The 20,522-nt window shown below is 41.2% G+C and overlaps 62 non-coding genes and 20 pseudogenes across 62 annotated transcripts; all 82 read right to left on the bottom strand.

Annotated features, from left to right (window-relative positions):
• Positions 1-73: 73 nt before the first annotated feature.
• LOC134889065 (5S ribosomal RNA) lies at positions 74-192 on the bottom strand (annotated as a pseudogene).
• A 107-nt stretch (positions 193-299) lies between these two features.
• LOC135064378 (5S ribosomal RNA) lies at positions 300-418 on the bottom strand. Its single transcript, XR_010250686.1, has one exon. It is a non-coding gene; the product is annotated as a 5S ribosomal RNA (ribosomal RNA).
• A 107-nt stretch (positions 419-525) lies between these two features.
• LOC134888848 (5S ribosomal RNA) lies at positions 526-644 on the bottom strand (annotated as a pseudogene).
• A 107-nt stretch (positions 645-751) lies between these two features.
• LOC135067375 (5S ribosomal RNA) lies at positions 752-870 on the bottom strand. The gene has a single exon (XR_010253591.1). It is a non-coding gene; the product is annotated as a 5S ribosomal RNA (ribosomal RNA).
• Positions 871-977: 107 nt separating this feature from the next.
• On the bottom strand, positions 978-1,096 carry LOC134890274 (5S ribosomal RNA; annotated as a pseudogene).
• Positions 1,097-1,203: 107 nt separating this feature from the next.
• On the bottom strand, positions 1,204-1,322 carry LOC134886932 (5S ribosomal RNA; annotated as a pseudogene).
• Positions 1,323-1,429: 107 nt separating this feature from the next.
• LOC134884630 (5S ribosomal RNA) lies at positions 1,430-1,548 on the bottom strand. Its single transcript, XR_010168771.1, has one exon. It is a non-coding gene; the product is annotated as a 5S ribosomal RNA (ribosomal RNA).
• A 107-nt stretch (positions 1,549-1,655) lies between these two features.
• Positions 1,656-1,774, bottom strand: LOC134884570 (5S ribosomal RNA). Its single transcript, XR_010168714.1, has one exon. It is a non-coding gene; the product is annotated as a 5S ribosomal RNA (ribosomal RNA).
• Positions 1,775-1,881: 107 nt separating this feature from the next.
• Positions 1,882-2,000, bottom strand: LOC135069859 (5S ribosomal RNA). The gene has a single exon (XR_010256039.1). It is a non-coding gene; the product is annotated as a 5S ribosomal RNA (ribosomal RNA).
• Positions 2,001-2,107: 107 nt separating this feature from the next.
• On the bottom strand, positions 2,108-2,226 carry LOC135059166 (5S ribosomal RNA). Its single transcript, XR_010245580.1, has one exon. It is a non-coding gene; the product is annotated as a 5S ribosomal RNA (ribosomal RNA).
• A 107-nt stretch (positions 2,227-2,333) lies between these two features.
• Positions 2,334-2,452, bottom strand: LOC135070676 (5S ribosomal RNA). Its single transcript, XR_010256831.1, has one exon. It is a non-coding gene; the product is annotated as a 5S ribosomal RNA (ribosomal RNA).
• A 107-nt stretch (positions 2,453-2,559) lies between these two features.
• On the bottom strand, positions 2,560-2,678 carry LOC135067620 (5S ribosomal RNA). The gene has a single exon (XR_010253831.1). It is a non-coding gene; the product is annotated as a 5S ribosomal RNA (ribosomal RNA).
• A 107-nt stretch (positions 2,679-2,785) lies between these two features.
• LOC135065853 (5S ribosomal RNA) lies at positions 2,786-2,904 on the bottom strand. The gene has a single exon (XR_010252123.1). It is a non-coding gene; the product is annotated as a 5S ribosomal RNA (ribosomal RNA).
• Positions 2,905-3,011: 107 nt separating this feature from the next.
• LOC134893861 (5S ribosomal RNA) lies at positions 3,012-3,130 on the bottom strand (annotated as a pseudogene).
• A 107-nt stretch (positions 3,131-3,237) lies between these two features.
• LOC135063653 (5S ribosomal RNA) lies at positions 3,238-3,356 on the bottom strand. The gene has a single exon (XR_010249978.1). It is a non-coding gene; the product is annotated as a 5S ribosomal RNA (ribosomal RNA).
• Positions 3,357-3,463: 107 nt separating this feature from the next.
• On the bottom strand, positions 3,464-3,582 carry LOC134886772 (5S ribosomal RNA). Its single transcript, XR_010170847.1, has one exon. It is a non-coding gene; the product is annotated as a 5S ribosomal RNA (ribosomal RNA).
• A 107-nt stretch (positions 3,583-3,689) lies between these two features.
• LOC135063313 (5S ribosomal RNA) lies at positions 3,690-3,808 on the bottom strand. The gene has a single exon (XR_010249648.1). It is a non-coding gene; the product is annotated as a 5S ribosomal RNA (ribosomal RNA).
• Positions 3,809-3,915: 107 nt separating this feature from the next.
• LOC134893735 (5S ribosomal RNA) lies at positions 3,916-4,034 on the bottom strand (annotated as a pseudogene).
• A 107-nt stretch (positions 4,035-4,141) lies between these two features.
• On the bottom strand, positions 4,142-4,260 carry LOC135068268 (5S ribosomal RNA). Its single transcript, XR_010254472.1, has one exon. It is a non-coding gene; the product is annotated as a 5S ribosomal RNA (ribosomal RNA).
• Positions 4,261-4,367: 107 nt separating this feature from the next.
• Positions 4,368-4,486, bottom strand: LOC134886461 (5S ribosomal RNA). The gene has a single exon (XR_010170543.1). It is a non-coding gene; the product is annotated as a 5S ribosomal RNA (ribosomal RNA).
• Positions 4,487-4,593: 107 nt separating this feature from the next.
• LOC134884943 (5S ribosomal RNA) lies at positions 4,594-4,712 on the bottom strand. Its single transcript, XR_010169074.1, has one exon. It is a non-coding gene; the product is annotated as a 5S ribosomal RNA (ribosomal RNA).
• A 107-nt stretch (positions 4,713-4,819) lies between these two features.
• Positions 4,820-4,938, bottom strand: LOC135066012 (5S ribosomal RNA). Its single transcript, XR_010252274.1, has one exon. It is a non-coding gene; the product is annotated as a 5S ribosomal RNA (ribosomal RNA).
• Positions 4,939-5,045: 107 nt separating this feature from the next.
• LOC134887223 (5S ribosomal RNA) lies at positions 5,046-5,164 on the bottom strand (annotated as a pseudogene).
• Positions 5,165-5,271: 107 nt separating this feature from the next.
• On the bottom strand, positions 5,272-5,390 carry LOC134889320 (5S ribosomal RNA; annotated as a pseudogene).
• Positions 5,391-5,497: 107 nt separating this feature from the next.
• Positions 5,498-5,616, bottom strand: LOC134886771 (5S ribosomal RNA). The gene has a single exon (XR_010170846.1). It is a non-coding gene; the product is annotated as a 5S ribosomal RNA (ribosomal RNA).
• Positions 5,617-5,723: 107 nt separating this feature from the next.
• Positions 5,724-5,842, bottom strand: LOC135064377 (5S ribosomal RNA). Its single transcript, XR_010250685.1, has one exon. It is a non-coding gene; the product is annotated as a 5S ribosomal RNA (ribosomal RNA).
• Positions 5,843-5,949: 107 nt separating this feature from the next.
• Positions 5,950-6,068, bottom strand: LOC134888847 (5S ribosomal RNA; annotated as a pseudogene).
• A 107-nt stretch (positions 6,069-6,175) lies between these two features.
• Positions 6,176-6,294, bottom strand: LOC135067374 (5S ribosomal RNA). Its single transcript, XR_010253590.1, has one exon. It is a non-coding gene; the product is annotated as a 5S ribosomal RNA (ribosomal RNA).
• Positions 6,295-6,401: 107 nt separating this feature from the next.
• LOC134890275 (5S ribosomal RNA) lies at positions 6,402-6,520 on the bottom strand (annotated as a pseudogene).
• A 107-nt stretch (positions 6,521-6,627) lies between these two features.
• On the bottom strand, positions 6,628-6,746 carry LOC134886931 (5S ribosomal RNA; annotated as a pseudogene).
• Positions 6,747-6,853: 107 nt separating this feature from the next.
• LOC134884629 (5S ribosomal RNA) lies at positions 6,854-6,972 on the bottom strand. Its single transcript, XR_010168770.1, has one exon. It is a non-coding gene; the product is annotated as a 5S ribosomal RNA (ribosomal RNA).
• Positions 6,973-7,079: 107 nt separating this feature from the next.
• Positions 7,080-7,198, bottom strand: LOC134884568 (5S ribosomal RNA). Its single transcript, XR_010168712.1, has one exon. It is a non-coding gene; the product is annotated as a 5S ribosomal RNA (ribosomal RNA).
• A 107-nt stretch (positions 7,199-7,305) lies between these two features.
• On the bottom strand, positions 7,306-7,424 carry LOC135069857 (5S ribosomal RNA). Its single transcript, XR_010256038.1, has one exon. It is a non-coding gene; the product is annotated as a 5S ribosomal RNA (ribosomal RNA).
• Positions 7,425-7,531: 107 nt separating this feature from the next.
• On the bottom strand, positions 7,532-7,650 carry LOC135059165 (5S ribosomal RNA). The gene has a single exon (XR_010245579.1). It is a non-coding gene; the product is annotated as a 5S ribosomal RNA (ribosomal RNA).
• A 107-nt stretch (positions 7,651-7,757) lies between these two features.
• On the bottom strand, positions 7,758-7,876 carry LOC135070675 (5S ribosomal RNA). The gene has a single exon (XR_010256830.1). It is a non-coding gene; the product is annotated as a 5S ribosomal RNA (ribosomal RNA).
• Positions 7,877-7,983: 107 nt separating this feature from the next.
• Positions 7,984-8,102, bottom strand: LOC135067619 (5S ribosomal RNA). The gene has a single exon (XR_010253830.1). It is a non-coding gene; the product is annotated as a 5S ribosomal RNA (ribosomal RNA).
• Positions 8,103-8,209: 107 nt separating this feature from the next.
• LOC135065852 (5S ribosomal RNA) lies at positions 8,210-8,328 on the bottom strand. The gene has a single exon (XR_010252122.1). It is a non-coding gene; the product is annotated as a 5S ribosomal RNA (ribosomal RNA).
• A 107-nt stretch (positions 8,329-8,435) lies between these two features.
• LOC134893860 (5S ribosomal RNA) lies at positions 8,436-8,554 on the bottom strand (annotated as a pseudogene).
• A 107-nt stretch (positions 8,555-8,661) lies between these two features.
• On the bottom strand, positions 8,662-8,780 carry LOC135063652 (5S ribosomal RNA). Its single transcript, XR_010249977.1, has one exon. It is a non-coding gene; the product is annotated as a 5S ribosomal RNA (ribosomal RNA).
• Positions 8,781-8,887: 107 nt separating this feature from the next.
• LOC134886769 (5S ribosomal RNA) lies at positions 8,888-9,006 on the bottom strand. Its single transcript, XR_010170844.1, has one exon. It is a non-coding gene; the product is annotated as a 5S ribosomal RNA (ribosomal RNA).
• A 107-nt stretch (positions 9,007-9,113) lies between these two features.
• Positions 9,114-9,232, bottom strand: LOC134891859 (5S ribosomal RNA). Its single transcript, XR_010171508.1, has one exon. It is a non-coding gene; the product is annotated as a 5S ribosomal RNA (ribosomal RNA).
• Positions 9,233-9,339: 107 nt separating this feature from the next.
• Positions 9,340-9,458, bottom strand: LOC135058380 (5S ribosomal RNA). Its single transcript, XR_010244810.1, has one exon. It is a non-coding gene; the product is annotated as a 5S ribosomal RNA (ribosomal RNA).
• A 107-nt stretch (positions 9,459-9,565) lies between these two features.
• LOC135064986 (5S ribosomal RNA) lies at positions 9,566-9,684 on the bottom strand. Its single transcript, XR_010251281.1, has one exon. It is a non-coding gene; the product is annotated as a 5S ribosomal RNA (ribosomal RNA).
• Positions 9,685-9,791: 107 nt separating this feature from the next.
• On the bottom strand, positions 9,792-9,910 carry LOC134886768 (5S ribosomal RNA). Its single transcript, XR_010170843.1, has one exon. It is a non-coding gene; the product is annotated as a 5S ribosomal RNA (ribosomal RNA).
• Positions 9,911-10,017: 107 nt separating this feature from the next.
• On the bottom strand, positions 10,018-10,136 carry LOC134900247 (5S ribosomal RNA). The gene has a single exon (XR_010173765.1). It is a non-coding gene; the product is annotated as a 5S ribosomal RNA (ribosomal RNA).
• Positions 10,137-10,243: 107 nt separating this feature from the next.
• LOC135063302 (5S ribosomal RNA) lies at positions 10,244-10,362 on the bottom strand. The gene has a single exon (XR_010249637.1). It is a non-coding gene; the product is annotated as a 5S ribosomal RNA (ribosomal RNA).
• A 107-nt stretch (positions 10,363-10,469) lies between these two features.
• On the bottom strand, positions 10,470-10,588 carry LOC134886767 (5S ribosomal RNA). Its single transcript, XR_010170842.1, has one exon. It is a non-coding gene; the product is annotated as a 5S ribosomal RNA (ribosomal RNA).
• A 107-nt stretch (positions 10,589-10,695) lies between these two features.
• LOC134891743 (5S ribosomal RNA) lies at positions 10,696-10,814 on the bottom strand. Its single transcript, XR_010171495.1, has one exon. It is a non-coding gene; the product is annotated as a 5S ribosomal RNA (ribosomal RNA).
• A 105-nt stretch (positions 10,815-10,919) lies between these two features.
• LOC134896140 (5S ribosomal RNA) lies at positions 10,920-11,038 on the bottom strand (annotated as a pseudogene).
• A 2,050-nt stretch (positions 11,039-13,088) lies between these two features.
• Positions 13,089-13,207, bottom strand: LOC134901975 (5S ribosomal RNA). The gene has a single exon (XR_010175450.1). It is a non-coding gene; the product is annotated as a 5S ribosomal RNA (ribosomal RNA).
• A 107-nt stretch (positions 13,208-13,314) lies between these two features.
• Positions 13,315-13,433, bottom strand: LOC134895170 (5S ribosomal RNA; annotated as a pseudogene).
• A 107-nt stretch (positions 13,434-13,540) lies between these two features.
• On the bottom strand, positions 13,541-13,659 carry LOC134901652 (5S ribosomal RNA). Its single transcript, XR_010175139.1, has one exon. It is a non-coding gene; the product is annotated as a 5S ribosomal RNA (ribosomal RNA).
• A 107-nt stretch (positions 13,660-13,766) lies between these two features.
• Positions 13,767-13,885, bottom strand: LOC135060384 (5S ribosomal RNA). Its single transcript, XR_010246778.1, has one exon. It is a non-coding gene; the product is annotated as a 5S ribosomal RNA (ribosomal RNA).
• A 107-nt stretch (positions 13,886-13,992) lies between these two features.
• Positions 13,993-14,111, bottom strand: LOC134890457 (5S ribosomal RNA; annotated as a pseudogene).
• A 107-nt stretch (positions 14,112-14,218) lies between these two features.
• LOC134900234 (5S ribosomal RNA) lies at positions 14,219-14,337 on the bottom strand. Its single transcript, XR_010173753.1, has one exon. It is a non-coding gene; the product is annotated as a 5S ribosomal RNA (ribosomal RNA).
• A 107-nt stretch (positions 14,338-14,444) lies between these two features.
• Positions 14,445-14,563, bottom strand: LOC134885847 (5S ribosomal RNA). The gene has a single exon (XR_010169951.1). It is a non-coding gene; the product is annotated as a 5S ribosomal RNA (ribosomal RNA).
• Positions 14,564-14,670: 107 nt separating this feature from the next.
• Positions 14,671-14,789, bottom strand: LOC134886766 (5S ribosomal RNA). The gene has a single exon (XR_010170841.1). It is a non-coding gene; the product is annotated as a 5S ribosomal RNA (ribosomal RNA).
• A 107-nt stretch (positions 14,790-14,896) lies between these two features.
• Positions 14,897-15,015, bottom strand: LOC134891627 (5S ribosomal RNA). The gene has a single exon (XR_010171482.1). It is a non-coding gene; the product is annotated as a 5S ribosomal RNA (ribosomal RNA).
• Positions 15,016-15,122: 107 nt separating this feature from the next.
• Positions 15,123-15,241, bottom strand: LOC135059653 (5S ribosomal RNA). Its single transcript, XR_010246049.1, has one exon. It is a non-coding gene; the product is annotated as a 5S ribosomal RNA (ribosomal RNA).
• Positions 15,242-15,348: 107 nt separating this feature from the next.
• LOC135065141 (5S ribosomal RNA) lies at positions 15,349-15,467 on the bottom strand. The gene has a single exon (XR_010251429.1). It is a non-coding gene; the product is annotated as a 5S ribosomal RNA (ribosomal RNA).
• Positions 15,468-15,574: 107 nt separating this feature from the next.
• Positions 15,575-15,693, bottom strand: LOC135069026 (5S ribosomal RNA). The gene has a single exon (XR_010255218.1). It is a non-coding gene; the product is annotated as a 5S ribosomal RNA (ribosomal RNA).
• Positions 15,694-15,800: 107 nt separating this feature from the next.
• Positions 15,801-15,919, bottom strand: LOC134890483 (5S ribosomal RNA; annotated as a pseudogene).
• Positions 15,920-16,026: 107 nt separating this feature from the next.
• LOC134900222 (5S ribosomal RNA) lies at positions 16,027-16,145 on the bottom strand. Its single transcript, XR_010173741.1, has one exon. It is a non-coding gene; the product is annotated as a 5S ribosomal RNA (ribosomal RNA).
• A 107-nt stretch (positions 16,146-16,252) lies between these two features.
• On the bottom strand, positions 16,253-16,371 carry LOC135059650 (5S ribosomal RNA). Its single transcript, XR_010246047.1, has one exon. It is a non-coding gene; the product is annotated as a 5S ribosomal RNA (ribosomal RNA).
• A 107-nt stretch (positions 16,372-16,478) lies between these two features.
• LOC135070823 (5S ribosomal RNA) lies at positions 16,479-16,597 on the bottom strand. Its single transcript, XR_010256974.1, has one exon. It is a non-coding gene; the product is annotated as a 5S ribosomal RNA (ribosomal RNA).
• A 107-nt stretch (positions 16,598-16,704) lies between these two features.
• LOC134900211 (5S ribosomal RNA) lies at positions 16,705-16,823 on the bottom strand. Its single transcript, XR_010173728.1, has one exon. It is a non-coding gene; the product is annotated as a 5S ribosomal RNA (ribosomal RNA).
• A 107-nt stretch (positions 16,824-16,930) lies between these two features.
• On the bottom strand, positions 16,931-17,049 carry LOC135061563 (5S ribosomal RNA). Its single transcript, XR_010247941.1, has one exon. It is a non-coding gene; the product is annotated as a 5S ribosomal RNA (ribosomal RNA).
• Positions 17,050-17,156: 107 nt separating this feature from the next.
• LOC134886765 (5S ribosomal RNA) lies at positions 17,157-17,275 on the bottom strand. The gene has a single exon (XR_010170840.1). It is a non-coding gene; the product is annotated as a 5S ribosomal RNA (ribosomal RNA).
• Positions 17,276-17,382: 107 nt separating this feature from the next.
• On the bottom strand, positions 17,383-17,501 carry LOC134891511 (5S ribosomal RNA). The gene has a single exon (XR_010171469.1). It is a non-coding gene; the product is annotated as a 5S ribosomal RNA (ribosomal RNA).
• A 107-nt stretch (positions 17,502-17,608) lies between these two features.
• LOC135060373 (5S ribosomal RNA) lies at positions 17,609-17,727 on the bottom strand. The gene has a single exon (XR_010246767.1). It is a non-coding gene; the product is annotated as a 5S ribosomal RNA (ribosomal RNA).
• Positions 17,728-17,834: 107 nt separating this feature from the next.
• Positions 17,835-17,953, bottom strand: LOC134890248 (5S ribosomal RNA; annotated as a pseudogene).
• Positions 17,954-18,060: 107 nt separating this feature from the next.
• On the bottom strand, positions 18,061-18,179 carry LOC134901651 (5S ribosomal RNA). The gene has a single exon (XR_010175138.1). It is a non-coding gene; the product is annotated as a 5S ribosomal RNA (ribosomal RNA).
• Positions 18,180-18,286: 107 nt separating this feature from the next.
• LOC135063291 (5S ribosomal RNA) lies at positions 18,287-18,405 on the bottom strand. The gene has a single exon (XR_010249626.1). It is a non-coding gene; the product is annotated as a 5S ribosomal RNA (ribosomal RNA).
• A 107-nt stretch (positions 18,406-18,512) lies between these two features.
• Positions 18,513-18,631, bottom strand: LOC134892120 (5S ribosomal RNA; annotated as a pseudogene).
• A 107-nt stretch (positions 18,632-18,738) lies between these two features.
• On the bottom strand, positions 18,739-18,857 carry LOC134900200 (5S ribosomal RNA). Its single transcript, XR_010173715.1, has one exon. It is a non-coding gene; the product is annotated as a 5S ribosomal RNA (ribosomal RNA).
• A 107-nt stretch (positions 18,858-18,964) lies between these two features.
• Positions 18,965-19,083, bottom strand: LOC134890247 (5S ribosomal RNA; annotated as a pseudogene).
• Positions 19,084-19,190: 107 nt separating this feature from the next.
• On the bottom strand, positions 19,191-19,309 carry LOC134900189 (5S ribosomal RNA). The gene has a single exon (XR_010173704.1). It is a non-coding gene; the product is annotated as a 5S ribosomal RNA (ribosomal RNA).
• A 107-nt stretch (positions 19,310-19,416) lies between these two features.
• On the bottom strand, positions 19,417-19,535 carry LOC134886762 (5S ribosomal RNA). The gene has a single exon (XR_010170838.1). It is a non-coding gene; the product is annotated as a 5S ribosomal RNA (ribosomal RNA).
• A 107-nt stretch (positions 19,536-19,642) lies between these two features.
• Positions 19,643-19,761, bottom strand: LOC134891396 (5S ribosomal RNA). Its single transcript, XR_010171458.1, has one exon. It is a non-coding gene; the product is annotated as a 5S ribosomal RNA (ribosomal RNA).
• A 107-nt stretch (positions 19,762-19,868) lies between these two features.
• Positions 19,869-19,987, bottom strand: LOC135059649 (5S ribosomal RNA). Its single transcript, XR_010246046.1, has one exon. It is a non-coding gene; the product is annotated as a 5S ribosomal RNA (ribosomal RNA).
• Positions 19,988-20,094: 107 nt separating this feature from the next.
• LOC135066282 (5S ribosomal RNA) lies at positions 20,095-20,213 on the bottom strand. The gene has a single exon (XR_010252534.1). It is a non-coding gene; the product is annotated as a 5S ribosomal RNA (ribosomal RNA).
• Positions 20,214-20,320: 107 nt separating this feature from the next.
• Positions 20,321-20,439, bottom strand: LOC134894939 (5S ribosomal RNA; annotated as a pseudogene).
• Between the last annotated feature and the right edge of the window lie 83 nt (positions 20,440-20,522).

The raw sequence follows: 20,522 nt of genomic DNA, 5'->3' as shown, positions 1-20,522 counted from the left end.
CTAACTACTGGTTCATAAATGAATACATTTGAAAATGGAATGCATACACAGAACGGTGTTGGCAGTATAAAAATATCTACAGCACCTTGTATTCCCAGGTGGTCTCCCATCCAAGTACTAACCAGGCCCAACACTGCTTAGCTAACAAGATCAGATGAGATTGGGCGTATCCAGCGTGGTGTTGCTGTAGATGAACTTTATGGTTTCTGTTAGAACTTTTCTACTTCTAACTACTGGTTCATAAATGAATACGTTTTAAAATGGAATGCATCAACAGAACGGTGTTGGCAGTATAAAAATATCTACAGCACCTTGTATTCCCAGGTGGTCTCCCATCCAAGTACTAACCAGGCCCAACACTGCTTAGCTTCCAAGATCAGATGAGATTGGGCATATCCAGTGTGGTGTGGCTGTAGAAAAGCTTTATGGTTTCTGTTAGTACTATTCTACTTCTAACTACTGGTTCATAAATGAATACGTTTGAAAATGGAATGCATCAACAGAACGGTGTTGGTAGTATAAAAATATCTACATCACCTTGTATTCCCAGGTGGTCTCCCATCCAAGTACTAACCAGGCCCAACACTGCTTAGCTTCCAAGATCAGGTGAGATTGGGCATATCCAGTGTGGTGTGGCTGTAGATGAACTTTGTGGTTTCTGTTAGAACTTTTCTACTTCTAACTACTGGTTCATAAATGAATATGTTTGAAAATGGAATGCATCAACAGAACGGTATTGGCAGTATAAAAATATCTACAGCACCTTGTATTCCCAGGTGGTCTCCCATCCAAGTACTAACCAGGCCCAACACTGCTTAGCTTCCAAGATCAGATGAGATTGGGCGTACCCAGTGTGGGGTGGCTGTAGATGAGCTTTGTGGTTTCTGTTTGAACTTTTCTACTTCTAACTACTGGTTCATAAATGAATACATTTGAAAATGGAATGCATACACAGAACGGTGTTGGCAGTATAAAAATATCTACAGCACCTTTTATTCCCAGGTGGTCTCCCATACAAGTACTAACCAGACCCAACACTACTTAGCTTCCAAGATCAGATGAGATTGGGCGTATCCAGTGTGGTGTGGCTGTAGATGAACTTTGTGGTTTCTGTTAGTAATTTTCTACTTCTAACTACTGGTTCATAAATGAATATGTTTGAAAATGGAATGCATCAACAGAACGGTATTGGCAGTATAAAAATATCTACAGCACCTTGTATTCCCAGGTGGTCTCCCATACAAGTACTGACCAGGCCCAACACTGCTTAGCTTCCAAGATCAGATGAGATTGGGCATATCCAGTGTGGTGTCGCTGTAGATAAGCTTTGTGGTTTCTGTTTGAACTTTTCTACTTCTAACTACTGGTTCATAAATGAATACATTTGAAAATTGAATGCATCAACAGAACGATGTTGGCAGTATAAAATTATCTACAGCACCTTGTATTCCCAGTTGGTCTCCCATCCAAGTACTAACCAGGCCCAACACTGCTTAGCTTCGAAGATCAGATGAGATTGGGCGTATCCAGTGTGGTGTGGCTGTAGATTAGCTTTGTGGTTTCTGTTTGAACTTTTCTACTTCTAACTACTGGTTCATAAATGAATACATTTGAAAATGGAATGCATCAACAGAACGGTGTTGGCAGTATAAAAATATCTACAGCACCTTGTATTTCCTGGTGGTCTCCCATCCAAGTACTAACCAGACCCAACACTGCTTAGCTTCCAAGATCAGATGAGATTGGGTGTATCCAGTGTGGTGTGGCTGTAGATGAACTTTGTGGTTTCTGTTAGAACTTTTCTACTTCTAACTACTGGTTCATAAATGAATATGTTTGAAAATGGAATGCATTAACAGAACGGTATTGGCAGTATAAAAATATCTACAGCACCTTGTATTCCCAGGTGGTCTCCCATACAAGTACTGACCAGGCCCAACACTGCTTAGCTTCCAAGATCAGATGAGATTGGGCATATCCAGTGTGGTGTGGCTGTAGATGAGCTTTGTGGTTTCTGTTTGAACTTTTCTACTTCTAACTACTGGTTCATAAATGAATACATTTGAAAATTGAATGCATCAACAGAACGGTGTTGGCAGTATAAAATTAACTACAGCACCTTGTATTCCCAGGTGGTCTCCCATCCAAGTACTAACCAGGCCCAACACTGCTTAGCTTCCAAGATCAGATGAGATTGGGCGTATCCAGTGTGGTGTGGCTGTAGATGAGCTTTGTGGTTTCTGTTAGAACTTTTCTACTTCTAACTACTGGTTCATAAATGAATACGTTTGAAAATGGAATGCATCAACAGAACGGTGTTGGCAGTATAAAAATATCTACAGCACCTTGTATTCCCAGGTGGTCTCCCATCCAAGTACTAACCAGGCCCAACACTGCTTAGTTTCCAAGATCAGATGAAATTGGGCGTATCCAGTGTGGTGTGGCTGTAGATGAGCTTTGTGGTTTCTGTTAGAACTTTTCTACTTCTAACTACTGGTTCATAAATGAATACGTTTGAAAATGGAATGCATCAACAGAACCGTGTTGGCAGTATAAAAATATCTACAGCACCTTGTATTCCCAGGTGGTCTCCCATACAAGTACTGACCAGGCCCAACACTGCTTATCTTCCAAGATCAGATGAGATTGGGCGTATCCAGTGTGGTGTGGCTGTAGATGAGCTTTGTTGTTTCTGTTTGAACTTTTCTACTTCTAACTACTGGTTCATAAATGAATACATTGGAAAATTGAACGCATCAACAGAACGGTGTTGGCAGTATAAAAATATCTACAGCACCTTGTATTCCCAGGTGGTCTCCCATCCAAGTACTAACCAGGCCCAACACTGCTTAGCTTCCAAGATCAGATGAGCTTGGGCGTGTCCAGTGTGGTGTGGCTGTAGATGAGCTTTGTGGTTTCTGTTAGAACTTTTCTACTTCTAACTACTGGTTCATAAATGAATACGTTTGAAAATGGAATGCATCAACAGAACGGTGTTGGCAGTAAAAAAATATCTACAGCACCTTGTATTACCGGGTAGTCTCCCATCCAAGTACTAACCAGGCCCAACACTGCTTAGCTTCCAAAATCAGATGAGATTGGGCGTATCCAGTGTGGTGTTGCTGTAGATGAACTTTCTGGTTTCTGTTAGAACTTTTCTACTTCTAACTACTGGTTCATAAATGAATACGTTTTAAAATGGAATGCATCAACAGAACGGTGTTGGCAGTATAAAAATATCTACAGCACCTTGTATTCCCAGGTGGTCTCCTATCCAAGTACTAACCAGGCCCAACACTGCTTAGCTTCCAAGATCAGATGAGATTGGGCGTATCCAGTGTGGTGTGGCTGTAGATTAGCTTTGTGGTTTTTGTTTGAACTTTTCTACTTCTAACTACTGGTTCATAAATGAATACATTTGAAAATGGAATGCATCAACAGAACGGTGTTGGCAGTATAAAAATATCTACAGCACCTTGTATTCCCAGGTGGTCTCCCATCCAAGTACTAACCAGGCCCAACACTGCTTAGCTAACAAGATCAGATGAGATTGGGCGTATCCAGTGTGGTGTTGCTGTAGATGAACTTTCTGGTTTCTGTTAGAACTTTTCTACTTCTAACTACTGGTTCATAAATGAATACGTTTTAAAATGGAATGCATCAACAGAACGGTGTTGGTAGTATAAAAATATCTACAGCACCTTGTATTCCCAGGTGGTCTCCCATCCAAGTACTAACCAGGCCCAACACTGCTTAGCTTCCAAGATCAGATGAGATTGGGCGTATCCAGTGTGGTGTGGCTGTAGATGAGCTTTGTGGTTTCTGTTAGAACTTTTCTACTTCTAACTACTGGTTCATAAATGAATACGTTTGAAAATGGAATGCATCAACAGAACGGTGTTGGCAGTATAAAAATATCTACAGCACCTTGTATTACCGGGTGGTCTCGCATCCAAGTACTAACCAGGCCCAACACTGCTTAGCTTCCAAGATCAGATGAGATTGGGCGTATCCAGTGTGGTGTTGCTGTAGATGAACTTTCTGGTTTCTGTTAGAACTTTTCTACCTCTAACTACTGGTTCATAAATGAATACGTTTTAAAATGGAATGCATCAACAGAACGGTGTTGGCAGTATAAAAATATCTACAGCACCTTGTATTCCCAGGTGGTCTCCTATCCAAGTACTAACCAGGCCCAACACTGCTTAGCTTCCAAGATCAGATGAGATTGGGCGAATCCAGTGTGGTGTGGCTGTAGATGAGCTTTGTGGTTTCTGTTAGAACTTTTCTACTTCTAACTACTGGTTCATAAATGAATACGTTTTAAAATGGAATGCATCAACAGAACGGTGTTGGCAGTATAAAAATATCTACAGCACCTTGTATTCCCAGGTGGTCTCCTATCCAAGTACTAACCAGGCCCAACACTGCTTAGCTTCCAAGATCAGATGAGATTGGGCGAATCCAGTGTGATGTGGCTGTAGATGAGCTTTGTGGTTTCTGTTAGAACTTTTCTACTTCTAACTACTGGTTCATTAATGAATACGTTTGAAAATGGAATGCATCAACAGAACGGTGTTGGTAGTATAAAAATATCTACAGCACCTTGTATTCCCAGGTGGTCTCCCATCCAAGTACTAACCAGGCCCAACATTGCTTAGCTTCCAAGATCAGATGAGATTGGTCGTATCCAGTGTGGTGTGGCTGTAGATGAACTTTGTGGTTTCTGTTAGAACTTTTCTACTTCTAACTACTGGTTCATAAATGAATACGTTTTAAAATGGAATGCATCAACAGAATGGTGTTGGCAGTATAAAAATATCTACAGCACCTTGAATTCCCAGGTGGTCTCCCATCCAAGTACTAACCAGGCCCAACACTGCTTAGCTTCAAAGATCAGATGAGATTGGGCGTATCCAGTGTGGTGTGGCTGTAGATGAGCTTTGTGGTTTCTGTTAGAACTTTTCTACTTCTAACTACTGGTTCATAAATGAATACGTTTGAAAATGGAATGCATCAACAGAACGATGTTGGCAGTATAAAAATATCTACAGCACCTTGTATTACCGGGTGGTCTCCCATCCAAGTACTAACCAGGCCCAACACTGCTTAGCTTCCAAGATCAGATGAGATTGGGCGTATCCAGTGTGGTGTTGCTGTAGATGAACTTTCTGGTTTCTGTTAGAACTTTTCTACTTCTAACTACTGGTTCATAAATGAATACGTTTTAAAATGGAATGCATCAACAGAACGGTGTTGGCAGTATAAAAATATCTACAGCACCTTGTATTCCCAGGTGGTCTCCTATCCAAGTACTAACCAGGCCCAACACTGCTTAGCTTACAAGATCAGATGAGATTGGGCGAATCCAGTGTGGTGTGGCTGTAGATGAGCTTTGTGGTTTCTGTTAGAACTTTTCTACTTCTAACTACTGGTTCATAAATGAATACATTTGAAAATGGAATGCATACACAGAACGGTGTTGGCAGTATAAAAATATCTACAGCACCTTGTATTCCCAGGTGGTCTCCCATCCAAGTACTAACCAGGCCCAACACTGCTTAGCTAACAAGATCAGATGAGATTGGGCGTATCCAGTGTGGTGTTGCTGTAGATGAACTTTATGGTTTCTGTTAGAACTTTTCTACTTCTAACTACTGGTTCATAAATGAATACGTTTTAAAATGGAATGCATCAACAGAACGGTGTTGGCAGTATAAAAATATCTACAGCACCTTGTATTCCCAGGTGGTCTCCCATCCAAGTACTAACCAGGCCCAACACTGCTTAGCTTCCAAGATCAGATGAGATTGGGCATATCCAGTGTGGTGTGGCTGTAGAAAAGCTTTATGGTTTCTGTTAGTACTATTCTACTTCTAACTACTGGTTCATAAATGAATACGTTTGAAAATGGAATGCATCAACAGAACGGTGTTGGTAGTATAAAAATATCTACATCACCTTGTATTCCCAGGTGGTCTCCCATCCAAGTACTAACCAGGCCCAACACTGCTTAGCTTCCAAGATCAGGTGAGATTGGGCATATCCAGTGTGGTGTGGCTGTAGATGAACTTTGTGGTTTCTGTTAGAACTTTTCTACTTCTAACTACTGGTTCATAAATGAATATGTTTGAAAATGGAATGCATCAACAGAACGGTATTGGCAGTATAAAAATATCTACAGCACCTTGTATTCCCAGGTGGTCTCCCATCCAAGTACTAACCAGGCCCAACACTGCTTAGCTTCCAAGATCAGATGAGATTGGGCGTACCCAGTGTGGGGTGGCTGTAGATGAGCTTTGTGGTTTCTGTTTGAACTTTTCTACTTCTAACTACTGGTTCATAAATGAATACATTTGAAAATGGAATGCATACACAGAACGGTGTTGGCAGTATAAAAATATCTACAGCACCTTTTATTCCCAGGTGGTCTCCCATACAAGTACTAACCAGACCCAACACTACTTAGCTTCCAAGATCAGATGAGATTGGGCGTATCCAGTGTGGTGTGGCTGTAGATGAACTTTGTGGTTTCTGTTAGTAATTTTCTACTTCTAACTACTGGTTCATAAATGAATATGTTTGAAAATGGAATGCATCAACAGAACGGTATTGGCAGTATAAAAATATCTACAGCACCTTGTATTCCCAGGTGGTCTCCCATACAAGTACTGACCAGGCCCAACACTGCTTAGCTTCCAAGATCAGATGAGATTGGGCATATCCAGTGTGGTGTCGCTGTAGATAAGCTTTGTGGTTTCTGTTTGAACTTTTCTACTTCTAACTACTGGTTCATAAATGAATACATTTGAAAATTGAATGCATCAACAGAACGATGTTGGCAGTATAAAATTATCTACAGCACCTTGTATTCCCAGTTGGTCTCCCATCCAAGTACTAACCAGGCCCAACACTGCTTAGCTTCGAAGATCAGATGAGATTGGGCGTATCCAGTGTGGTGTGGCTGTAGATTAGCTTTGTGGTTTCTGTTTGAACTTTTCTACTTCTAACTACTGGTTCATAAATGAATACATTTGAAAATGGAATGCATCAACAGAACGGTGTTGGCAGTATAAAAATATCTACAGCACCTTGTATTTCCTGGTGGTCTCCCATCCAAGTACTAACCAGACCCAACACTGCTTAGCTTCCAAGATCAGATGAGATTGGGTGTATCCAGTGTGGTGTGGCTGTAGATGAACTTTGTGGTTTCTGTTAGAACTTTTCTACTTCTAACTACTGGTTCATAAATGAATATGTTTGAAAATGGAATGCATTAACAGAACGGTATTGGCAGTATAAAAATATCTACAGCACCTTGTATTCCCAGGTGGTCTCCCATACAAGTACTGACCAGGCCCAACACTGCTTAGCTTCCAAGATCAGATGAGATTGGGCATATCCAGTGTGGTGTGGCTGTAGATGAGCTTTGTGGTTTCTGTTTGAACTTTTCTACTTCTAACTACTGGTTCATAAATGAATACATTTGAAAATTGAATGCATCAACAGAACGGTGTTGGCAGTATAAAATTAACTACAGCACCTTGTATTCCCAGGTGGTCTCCCATCCAAGTACTAACCAGGCCCAACACTGCTTAGCTTCCAAGATCAGATGAGATTGGGCGTATCCAGTGTGGTGTGGCTGTAGATGAGCTTTGTGGTTTCTGTTAGAACTTTTCTACTTCTAACTACTGGTTCATAAATGAATACGTTTGAAAATGGAATGCATCAACAGAACGGTGTTGGCAGTATAAAAATATCTACAGCACCTTGTATTCCCAGGTGGTCTCCCATCCAAGTACTAACCAGGCCCAACACTGCTTAGTTTCCAAGATCAGATGAAATTGGGCGTATCCAGTGTGGTGTGGCTGTAGATGAGCTTTGTGGTTTCTGTTAGAACTTTTCTACTTCTAACTACTGGTTCATAAATGAATACGTTTGAAAATGGAATGCATCAACAGAACCGTGTTGGCAGTATAAAAATATCTACAGCACCTTGTATTCCCAGGTGGTCTCCCATACAAGTACTGACCAGGCCCAACACTGCTTATCTTCCAAGATCAGATGAGATTGGGCGTATCCAGTGTGGTGTGGCTGTAGATGAGCTTTGTTGTTTCTGTTTGAACTTTTCTACTTCTAACTACTGGTTCATAAATGAATACATTGGAAAATTGAACGCATCAACAGAACGGTGTTGGCAGTATAAAAATATCTACAGCACCTTGTATTCCCAGGTGGTCTCCCATCCAAGTACTAACCAGGCCCAACACTGCTTAGCTTCCAAGATCAGATGAGCTTGGGCGTGTCCAGTGTGGTGTGGCTGTAGATGAGCTTTGTGGTTTCTGTTAGAACTTTTCTACTTCTAACTACTGGTTCATAAATGAATACGTTTGAAAATGGAATGCATCAACAGAACGGTGTTGGCAGTAAAAAAATATCTACAGCACCTTGTATTACCGGGTAGTCTCCCATCCAAGTACTAACCAGGCCCAACACTGCTTAGCTTCCAAAATCAGATGAGATTGGGCGTATCCAGTGTGGTGTTGCTGTAGATGAACTTTCTGGTTTCTGTTAGAACTTTTCTACTTCTAACTACTGGTTCATAAATGAATACGTTTTAAAATGGAATGCATCAACAGAACGGTGTTGGCAGTATAAAAATATCTACAGCACCTTGTATTCCCAGGTGGTCTCCTATCCAAGTACTAACCAGGCCCAACACTGCTTAGCTTCCAAGATCAGATGAGATTGGGCGTATCCAGTGTGGTGTGGCTGTAGATTAGCTTTGTGGTTTTTGTTTGAACTTTTCTACTTCTAACTACTGGTTCATAAATGAATACATTTGAAAATGGAATGCATCAACAGAACGGTGTTGGCAGTATAAAAATATCTACAGCACCTTGTATTCCCAGGTGGTCTCCCATCCAAGTACTAACCAGGCCCAACACTGCTTAGCTAACAAGATCAGATGAGATTGGGCGTATCCAGTGTGGTGTTGCTGTAGATGAACTTTCTGGTTTCTGTTAGAACTTTTCTACTTCTAACTACTGGTTCATAAATGAATACGTTTTAAAATGGAATGCATCAACAGAACGGTGTTGGTAGTATAAAAATATCTACAGCACCTTGTATTCCCAGGTGGTCTCCCATCCAAGTACTAACCAGGCCCAACACTGCTTAACTTCCAAGATCAGATGAGATTGGGCGTATTCAGTGTGGTGTGGCTGTAGATGAGCTTTGTGGTTTCTGTTAGAACTTTTCTACTTCTAACTACTGGTTCATAAATGAATACGTTTGAAAATGGAATGCATCAACAGAACGGTGTTGGCAGTATAAAAGTATCTACAGCACCTTGTATTCCCAGGTGGTCTCCCATCCAAGTACTAACCTGGCCCAACACTGCTTAGCTTCCAAGATCAGATGAGATTGGGCGTATCCAGTGTGGTGTTGCTGTAGATGAACTTTCTGGTTTCTGTTAGAACTTTTCTACTTCTAACTACTGGTTCATAAATGAATACATTTTAAAATGGAATGCATCAACAGAACGGTGTTGGCAGTATAAAAATATCTACAGCACCTTGTATTCCCAGGTGGTCTCCCATCCAAGAACTAACCAGGCCCAACACTGCTTAGCTTCCAAGATCAGATGAGATTGGGCGTATTCAGTGTGGTGTGGCTGTAGATTAGCTTTGTGGTTTCTGTTTGAACTTTTCTACTTCTAACTACTGGTTCATAAATGAATACATTTGAAAATGGAATGCATCAACAGAACGGTGTTGGCAGTATAAAAATATCTACAGCACCTTGTATTCCCAGGTGGTCTCCCATCCAAGTACTAACCAGGCCCAACACTGCTTAGCTAACAAGATCAGATGAGATTGGGCGTATCCAGTGTGGTGTTGCTGTAGATGAACTTTCTGGTTTCTGTTAGAACTTTTCTACTTCTAACTACTGGTTCATAAATGAATACGTTTTAAAATGGAATGCATCAACAGAATGGTGTTGGTAGTATAAAAATATCTACAGCACCTCGTATTCCCAGGTGGTCTCCCATCCAAGTACTAACCAGGCCCAACACTGCTTAGCTTCCAAGATCAGATGAGATTGGGCGTATTCAGTGTGGTGTGGCTGTAGATGAGCTTTATGGTTTCTGTTAGAACTTTTCTACTTCTAACTACTGGTTCATAAATGAATACGTTTTAAAATGGAATGCATCAAGAGAACGGTGTTGGCAGTATAAAAATATCTACAGCACCTTGTATTCCCAGGTGGTCTCCCATCCAAGTACTAACCAGGCCCAACACTGCTTAGCTTCCAAGATCAGATGAGATTGGGCGTATCCAGTGTGGTGTGGCTGTAGATTAGCTTTGTGGTTTTTGTTTGAACTTTTCTACTTCTAACTACTGGTTCATAAATGAATACATTTGAAAATGGAATGCATCAACAGAACGGTGTTGGCAGTATAAAAATATCTACAGCACCTTGTATTCCCAGGTGGTCTCCCATCCAAGTACTAACCAGGCCCAACACTGCTTAGCTAACAAGATCAGATGAGATTGGGCGTATCCAGTGTGGTGTTGCTGTAGATGAACTTTCTGGTTTCTGTTAGAACTTTTCTACTTCTAACTACTGGTTCATAAATGAATACGTTTTAAAATGGAATGCATCAACAGAACGGTGTTGGTAGTATAAAAATATCTACAGCACCTTGTATTCCCAGGTGGTCTCCCATCCAAGTACTAACCAGGCCCAACACTGCTTAACTTCCAAGATCAGATGAGATTGGGCGTATTCAGTGTGGTGTGGCTGTAGATGAGCTTTGTGGTTTCTGTTAGAACTTTTCTACTTCTAACTACTGGTTCATAAATGAATACGTTTGAAAATGGAATGCATCAACAGAACGGTGTTGGCAGTATAAAAATATCTACAGCACCTTGTATTCCCAGGTGGTCTCCCATCCAAGTACTAACCAGGCCCAACACTGCTTAGCTTCCAAGATCAGAGGAGATTGGGCGTATCCAGTGTGGTGTACAGAAATGGGTTCTCTGCGCACTGAGGTGTTAATCTGAGGCGGGCTGTGCTGCTGGTAATGAGGGGTGTCCCACCCCCCCTTAAATGGTAAGTATACAGATGTGGATAAAACCACAGGGAACCAGCGCTCAAACCCTATTTGTAGTGGTGAGTGATACGGTTATAAAGTGAAGCTAAAATCAATAATGAAAAAGCAGGTAATATACTTAAGGTTGTTTATTCTAAGATGCTGAGATACTTTCTTTCCCAACAGGTATAAATTCGGTTTAAAAGTCAATCAGTGATTGGGGCACGCTCCTGGTTTGAGCTTAAATTCTGAAGTGCAAGGTTCAATTGAAAGAACAAATGCTGTAATCTTTGTAAAGTCGAAAAAAAGAAAAAGAAAAATGCCACAAAAAAATATTAATGATAATATGTACTAAAGTCCAAACGGTTTACAAGTCTATACAGACAGCGGCGTCCCGCTAATCTGTGCTCTGAAGTGAAGGATTCTCTTGTGAAGTGATGAACAGTTGACAGCGGTAGTGTATGCTTTGGTTAGAGTGGAGAATAAGGACCCTGGACTGGCGCTATTCCTCCTGCAGCACGTCCCACAGTAGAGCGCCCGAATCAGGCCCGCTCTGTGGGGCCGCTGACCTGGGGTGTGCGCCTGTCACAGAGGCGAAGTGGACCCGGCCGGGGCTCTCCGAGCGGCTGGCCGCGCCTCTCCTCCTCCTACAGGGACTTACCTTCTCCCTTCCCCTCCGCCTTCCACTCTCCTCTGTCTCGGGCTTCTTCCGTCGCCTGGCAACCGGTTGCTTCCGGAACTCCGGATCACGTGACCGGATGGTTTGCGGAAAGGATTAGCAGTACTGTCCTTCTTTGTAGTGAATATTCGTCCTCAGTCCAATGTAGTATAGATGGGTAGCTCCAACGCGTTTCGACCTGTTAGGGTCTTCTTCTGGGAGTCATTTGTGTGTTTAGGTTGCAGGAATTTAAGGTGTCCTGATAGGGTGGGATCAATTCCCATTGGTCCTCTGATCTGGCTTTGTGATTGGCTCACAGCTTGTCAATCGAAGTTTATGGGAGGATGTGACATCATCACAGTGCTTTAGAGTGTGCCCAGTATTATCTGGCTTTGTGATTGGCTCACAGCTTGTCAATCGAAGTTTATGGGAGGATGTGACATCATCACAGTGCTTTAGAGTGCCCAGTATTATCTGGCTTTGTGATTGGCTCACAGCTTGTCAATCAAAGTTTATGGGAGGATGTGACATCATCACAGTGCTTTAGAGTGTGACCAGTATCGTCTGGCTTTGTGATTGGCTCACAGCTTGTCAATCAAAGTTTATGGGAGGATGTGACGTCATCACAGTGCTTTAGAGTGTGCCCAGTATTGAAAAAAGGAAAATAATGGAAAAATATATCCGTAGTGAAAAGGATACATATAAAGTTACAATATAGCAGTTATATGAATCAATCTTGCAGAATGGTGTTAATACTCAAAATAATGAACCTTGGGATATTTTGAGGCTATGTTCAAAAGCATGAGAATAATGATTAACCCTCTACAGCATTAACCAATGCCTGTCACTACTTTGATGTGAGAATGTCATAGAATAGTGAATGTAGCTGCTGTTGAATTGACTTGAAATGGGATATGTCTTCATTTGCATATGACAGACCTAATTTCGTTGTCAATGTTGAGCCCTTTGGGGGCCAGTGTCCCTAAATTAATCATCATGCACAGTTCTTCCTTATTGATTCTGGAGATGTAATCACCTCCTCTCCAGTTCTTTTTGACCTCTTTTACACCAGTGAACTTAAGTAGAGCAGGGTTTGAGTTGTGAAACTCTTTGAAATGTTGGGATAATGGGTGGTCTTCTGTGCCTTTCCTAATGTTGCGTACGTGTTCCCCAATTCTGACTTTCAGTGGTCGTATTGTTCTTCCAGTGTGGTGTTGCTGTAGATGAACTTTCTGGTTTCTGTTAGAACTTTTCTACTTCTAACTACTGGTTCATAAATGAATACGTTTTAAAATGGAATGCATCCACAGAACGGTGTTGGCAGTATAAAAATATCTACAGCACCTTGTATTCCCAGGTGGTCTCCCATCCAAGTACTAACCAGGCCCAACACTGTTTAGCTTCCAAGATCAGATGAGATTGGGCGTATTCAGTGTGGTGTGGCTGTAGATTAGCTTTGTGGTTTCTGTTTGAACTTTTCTACTTCTAACTACTGGTTCATAAATGAATACATTTGAAAATGGAATGCATCAACAGAACGGTGTTGGCAGTATAAAAATATCTACAGCACCTTGTATTCCCAGGTGGTTTCCAAACCAAGTACTAACCAGGCCCAACACTGCTTAGCTAACAAGATCAGATGAGATTGGGCGTATCCAGTGTGGTGTTGCTGTAGATGAACTTTCTGGTTTCTGTTAGAACTTTTCTACTTCTAACTACTGGTTCATAAATGAATACGTTTTAAAATGGAATGCATCAACAGAATGGTGTTGGTAGTATAAAAATATCTACAGCACCTCGTATTCCCAGGTGGTCTCCCATCCAAGTACTAACCAGGCCCAACACTGCTTAGCTTCCAAGATCAGATGAGATTGGGCGTATCCAGTGTGGTGTTGCTGTAGATGAACTTTCTGGTTTCTGTTAGAACTTTTCTACTTCTAACTACTGGTTCATAAATGAATACGTTTTAAAATGGAATGCATCAACAGAACGGTGTTGGCAGTATAAAAATATCTACAGCACCTTGTATTCCCAGGTGGTCTCCCATCCAAGTACTAACCAGGCCCAACACTGCTTAGCTTCCAAGATCAGATGAGATTGGGCGTATTCAGTGTGGTGTGGCTGTAGATTAACTTTGTGGTTTCTGTTTGAACTTTTCTACTTCTAACTACTGGTTCATAAATGAATACATTTGAAAATGGAATGCATCAACAGAACGGTGTTGGCAGTATAAAAATATCTACAGCACCTTTTATTCCCAGGTGGTCTCCCATCCAAGTACTAACCAGGCCCAACACTGCTTAGCTAACAAGATCAGATGAGATTGGGCGTATCCAGTGTGGTGTTGCTGTAGATGAACTTTCTGGTTTCTGTTAGAACTTTTCTACTTCTAACTACTGGTTCATAAATGAATACGTTTTAAAATGGAATGCATCAACAGAATGGTGTTGGTAGTATAAAAATATCTACAGCACCTCGTATTCCCAGGTGGTCTCCCATCCAAGTACTAACCAGGCCCAACACTGCTTAGCTTCCAAGATCAGATGAGATTGGGCGTATTCAGTGTGGTGTGGCTGTAGATGAGCTTTATGGTTTCTGTTAGAACTTTTCTACTTCTAACTACTGGTTCATAAATGAATACGTTTGAAAATGGAATGCATCAACAGAACGGTGTTGGCAGTATAAAAATATCTACAGCACCTTGTATTCCCAGGTGGTCTCCCATCCAAGTACTAACCAGGCCCAACACTGCTTAGTTTCCAAGATCAGATAAGATTGGGCGTATCCAGTGTGGTGTGGCTGTAGATTAGCTTTGTGGTTTTTGTTTGAACTTTTCTACTTCTAACTACTGGTTCATAAATGAATACATTTGAAAATGGAATGCATCAACAGAACGGTGTTGGCAGTATAAAAATATCTACAGCACCTTGTATTCCCAGGTGGTCTCCCATCCAAGTACTAACCAGGCCCAACACTGCTTAGCTAACAAGATCAGATGAGATTGGGCGTATCCAGTGTGGTGTTGCTGTAGATGAACTTTCTGGTTTCTGTTAGAACTTTTCTACTTCTAACTACTGGTTCATAAATGAATACGTTTTAAAATGGAATGCATCAACAGAACGGTGTTGGTAGTATAAAAATATCTACAGCACCTTGTATTCCCAGGTGGTCTCCCATCCAAGTACTAACCAGGCCCAACACTGCTTAACTTCCAAGATCAGATGAGATTGGGCGTATTCAGTGTGGTGTGGCTGTAGATGAGCTTTGTGGTTTCTGTTAGAACTTTTCTACTTCTAACTACTGGTTCATAAATGAATACGTTTGAAAATGGAATGCATCAACAGAACGGTGTTGGCAGTATAAAAATATCTACAGCACCTTGTATTCCCAGGTGGTCTCCCATCCAAGTACTAACCAGGCCCAACACTGCTTAGCTTCCAAGATCAGATGAGATTGGGCGTATCCAGTGTGGTGTTGCTGTAGATGAACTTTCTGGTTTCTGTTAGAACTTTTCTACTTCTAACTACTGGTTCATAAATGAATACGTTTTAAAATGGAATGCATCAACAGAACGGTGTTGGCAGTATAAAAATATCTACAGCACCTTGTATTCCCAGGTGGTCTCCCATCCAAGTACTAAGCAGGCCCAACACTGCTTAGCTTCCAAGATCAGATGAGATTGGGCGTATTCAATGTGGTGTGGCTGTAGATTAGCTTTGTGGTTTCTGTTTGAACTTTTCTACTTCTAACTACTGGTTCATAAATGAATACATTTGAAAATGGAATGCATCAACAGAACGGTGTTGGCAGTATAAAAATATCTACAGCACCTTGTATTCCCAGGTGGTCTCCCATCCAAGTACTAACCAGGCCCAACACTGCTTAGCTAACAAGATCAGATGAGATTGGGCGTATCCAGTGTGGTATTGCTGTAGATGAACTTTCTGGTTTCTGTTAGAACTTTTCTACTTCTAACTACTGGTTCATAAATGAATACGTTTTAAAATGGAATGCATCAACAGAATGGTGTTGGTAGTATAAAAATATCTACAGCACCTCGTATTCCCAGGTGGTCTCCCATCCAAGTACTAACCAGGACCAACACTGCTTAGCTAACAAGATCAGATGAGATTGGGCGTATCCAGTGTGGTGTTGCTGTAGATGAACTTTCTGGTTTCTGTTAGAACTTTTCTACTTCTAACTACTGGTTCATAAATGAATACGTTTTAAAATGGAATGCATCAACAGAATGGTGTTGGTAGTATAAAAATATCTACAGCACCTCGTATTCCCAGGTGGTCTCCCATCCAAGTACTAACCAGGCCCAACACTGCTTAGCTTCCAAGATCAGATGAGATTGGGCGTATTCAGTGTGGTGTGGCTGTAGATGAGCTTTATGGTTTCTGTTAGAACTTTTCTACTTCTAACTACTGGTTCATAAATGAATACGTTTGAAAATGGAATGCATCAACAGAACGGTGTTGGCAGTATAAAAATATCTACAGCACCTTGTATTCCCAGGTGGTCTCCCATCCAAGTACTAACCAGGCCCAACACTGCTTAGCTTCCAAGATCAGATGAGATTGGGCGTATCCAGTGTGGTGTTGCTGTAGATGAACTTTCTGGTTTCTGTTAGAACTTTTCTACTTCTAACTACTGGTTCATAAATGAATACGTTTTAAAATGGAATGCATCAACAGAACGGTGTTGGCAGTATAAAAATATCTACAGCACCTTGTATTCCCAGGTGGTCTCCCATCCAAGTACTAACCAGGCCCAACACTGCTTAGATTCCAAGATCAGATGAGATTGGGCGTATCCAGTGTGGTGTTGCTGTAGATGAACTTTCTGGTTTCTGTTAGAACTTTTCTACTTCTAACTACTGGTTCATAAATGAATACGTTTTAAAATGGAATGCATCAACAGAATGGTGTTGGTAGTATAAAAATATCTACAGCACCTCGTATTCCCAGGTGGTCTCCCATCCAAGTACTAACCAGGCCCAACACTGCTTAGCTTCCAAGATCAGATGAGATTGGGCGTATTCAGTGTGGTGTGGCTGTAGATGAGCTTTATGGTTTCTGTTAGAACTTTTCTACTTCTAACTACTGGTTCATAAATGAATACGTTTTAAAATGGAATGCATCAACAGAACGGTGTTGGCAGTATAAAAATATCTACAGCACCTTGTATTCCCAGGTGATCTCCCATCCAAGTACTAACCAGGCCCAACACTGCTTAGCTTCCAAGATCAGATGAGATTGGGCGTATCCAGTGTGGTGTGGCTGTAGATTAGCTTTGTGGTTTTTGTTTGAACTTTTCTACTTCTAACTACTGGTTCATAAATGAATACATTTGAAAATGGAATGCATCAACAGAACGGTGTTGGCAGTATAAAAATATCTACAGCACCTTGTATTCCCAGGTGGTCTCCCATCCAAGTACTAACCAGGCCCAACACTGCTTAGCTAACAAGATCAGATGAGATTGGGCGTATCCAGTGTGGTGTTGCTGTAGATGAACTTTCTGGTTTCTGTTAGAACTTTTCTACTTCTAACTACTGGTTCATAAATGAATACGTTTTAAAATGGAATGCATCAACAGAACGGTGTTGGTAGTATAAAAATATCTACAGCACCTTGTATTCCCAGGTGGTCTCCCATCCAAGTACTAACCAGGCCCAACACTGCTTAACTTCCAAGATCAGATGAGATTGGGCGTATTCAGTGTGGTGTGGCTGTAGATGAGCTTTGTGGTTTCTGTTAGAACTTTTCTACTTCTAACTACTGGTTCATAAATGAATACGTTTGAAAATGGAATGCATCAACAGAACGGTGTTGGCAGTATAAAAATATCTACAGCACCTTGTATTCCCAGGTGGTCTCCCATCCAAGTACTAACCAGGCCCAACACTGCTTAGCTTCCAAGATCAGATGAGATTGGGCGTATTCAGTGTGGTGTGGCTGTAGATTAGCTTTGTGGTTTCTGTTTGAACTTTTCTACTTCTAACTACTGGTTCATAAATGAATACATTTGAAAATGGAATGCATCAACAGAACGGTGTTGGCAGTATAAAAATATCTACAGCACCTTGTATTCCCAGGTGGTCTCCCATCCAAGTACTAACCAGGCCCAACACTGCTTAGCTAACAAGATCAGATGAGATTGGGCGTATCCAGTGTAGTGTTGCTGTAGATGAACTTTCTGGTTTCTTTTAGAACTTTTCTACTTCTAACTACTGGTTCATAAATGAATACGTTTTAAAATGGAATGCATCAACAGAATGGTGTTGGTAGTATAAAAATATCTACAGCACCTCGTATTCCCAGGTGGTCTCCCATCCAAGTACTAACCAGGCCCAACACTGCTTAGCTTCCAAGATCAGATGAGATTGGGCGTATCCAGTGTGGTGTTGCTGTAGATGAACTTTCTGCTTTCTGTTAGAACTTTTCTACTTCTAACTACTGGTTCATAAATGAATACGTTTTAAAATGGAATGCATCAACAGAACGGTGTTGGCAGTATAAAAATATCTACAGCACCTTGTATTCCCAGGTGGTCTCCCATCCAAGTACTAACCAGGCCCAACACTGCTTAGCTTCCAAGATCAGATGAGATTGGGCGTATCCAGTGTGGTGTGGCTGTAGATTATCTTTGTGGTTTCTGTTTGAACTTTTCTACTTCTAACTACTGGTTCATAAATGAATACATTTGAAAATGGAATGCATCAACAGAACGGTGTTGGCAGTATAAAAATATCTACAGCACCTTGCATTCCCAGGGGGTCTCCCATCCAAGTACTAACCAGGCCCAACACTGCTTAGCTAACAAGATCAGATGAGATTGGGCGTATCCAGTGTAGTGTTGCTGTAGATGAACTTTCTGGTTTCTGTTAGAACTTTTCTACTTCTAACTACTGGTTCATAAATGAATACGTTTTAAAATGGAATGCATCAACAGAATGGTGTTGGTAGTATAAAAATATCTACAGCACCTCGTATTCCCAGGTGGTCTCCCATCCAAGTACTAACCAGGCCCAACACTGCTTAGCTTCCAAGATCAGATGAGATTGGGCGTATTCAGTGTGGTGTGGCTGTAGATGAGCTTTATGGTTTCTGTTAGAACTTTTCTACTTCTAACTACTGGTTCATAAATGAATACGTTTGAAAATGGAATGCATCAACAGAACGGTGTTGGCAGTATAAAAATATCTACAGCACCTTGTATTCCCAGGTGGTCTCCCATCCAAGTACTAACCAGGCCCAACACTGCTTAGCTAACAAGATCAGATGAGATTGGGCGTATCCAGTGTAGTGTTGCTGTAGATGAACTTTCTGGTTTCTGTTAGAACTTTTCTACTTCTAACTACTGGTTCATAAATGAATACGTTTTAAAATGGAATGCATCAACAGAATGGTGTTGGTAGTATAAAAATATCTACAGCACCTCGTATTCCCAGGTGGTCTCCCATCCAAGTACTAACCAGGCCCAACACTGCTTAGCTTCCAAGATCAGATGAGATTGGGCGTATTCAGTGTGGTGTGGCTGTAGATGAGCTTTATGGTTTCTGTTAGAACTTTTCTACTTCTAACTACTGGTTCATAAATGAATACGTTTGAAAATGGAATGCATCAACAGAACGGTGTTGGCAGTATAAAAATATCTACAGCACCTTGTATTCCCAGGTGGTCTCCCATCCAAGTACTAACCAGGCCCAACACTGCTTAGCTAACAAGATCAGATGAGATTGGGCGTATCCAGTGTGGTGTTGCTGTAGATGAACTTTCTGGTTTCTGTTAGAACTTTTCTACTTCTAACTACTGGTTCATAAATGAATACGTTTTAAAATGGAATGCATCAACAGAACGGTGTTGGTAGTATAAAAATATCTACAGCACCTTGTATTCCCAGGTGGTCTCCCATCCAAGTACTAACCAGGCCCAACACTGCTTAACTTCCAAGATCAGATGAGATTGGGCGTATTCAGTGTGGTGTGGCTGTAGATGAGCTTTGTGGTTTCTGTTAGAACTTTTCTACTTCTAACTACTGGTTCATAAATGAATACGTTTGAAAATGGAATGCATCAACAGAACGGTGTTGGCAGTATAAAAATATCTACAGCACCTTGTATTCCCAGGTGGTCTCCCATCCAAGTACTAACCAGGCCCAACACTGCTTAGCTTCCAAGATCAGATGAGATTGGGCGTATCCAGTGTGGTGTTGCTGTAGATGAACTTTCTGGTTTCTGTTAGAACTTTTCTACTTCTAACTACTGGTTCATAAATGAATACGTTTTAAAATGGAATGCATCAACAGAACGGTGTTGGCAGTATAAAAATATCTACAGCACCTTGTATTCCCAGGTGGTCTCCCATCCAAGTACTAACCAGGCCCAACACTGCTAAGCTTCCAAGATCAGATGAGATTGGGCGTATCCAGTGTGGTGTGGCTGTAGATTAGCTTTGTGGTTTTTGTTTGAACTTTTCTACTTCTAACTACTGGTTCATAAATGAATACATTTGAAAATGGAATGCATCAACAGAACGGTGTTGGCAGTATAAAAATATCTACAGCAAATTGTATTCCCAGGTGGTCTCCCATCCAAGTACTAACCAGGCCCAACACTGCTTAGCTAACAAGATCAGATGAGATTGGGCGTATCCAGTGTGGTGTTGCTGTAGATGAACTTTCTGGTTTCTGTTAGAACTTTTCCACTTCTAACTACTGGTTCATAAATGAATACGTTTTAAAAGTGAATGCATCAAC

This window comes from Pseudophryne corroboree, chromosome 3 (genome assembly GCF_028390025.1).
Source record: "Pseudophryne corroboree isolate aPseCor3 chromosome 3, aPseCor3.hap2, whole genome shotgun sequence".
Classification (NCBI taxonomy): domain Eukaryota; kingdom Metazoa; phylum Chordata; class Amphibia; order Anura; family Myobatrachidae; genus Pseudophryne; species Pseudophryne corroboree.
The sequence above is the reverse complement of the archived record's forward strand: the minus strand, read 5'-3'. Positions and strand labels throughout refer to the sequence as shown.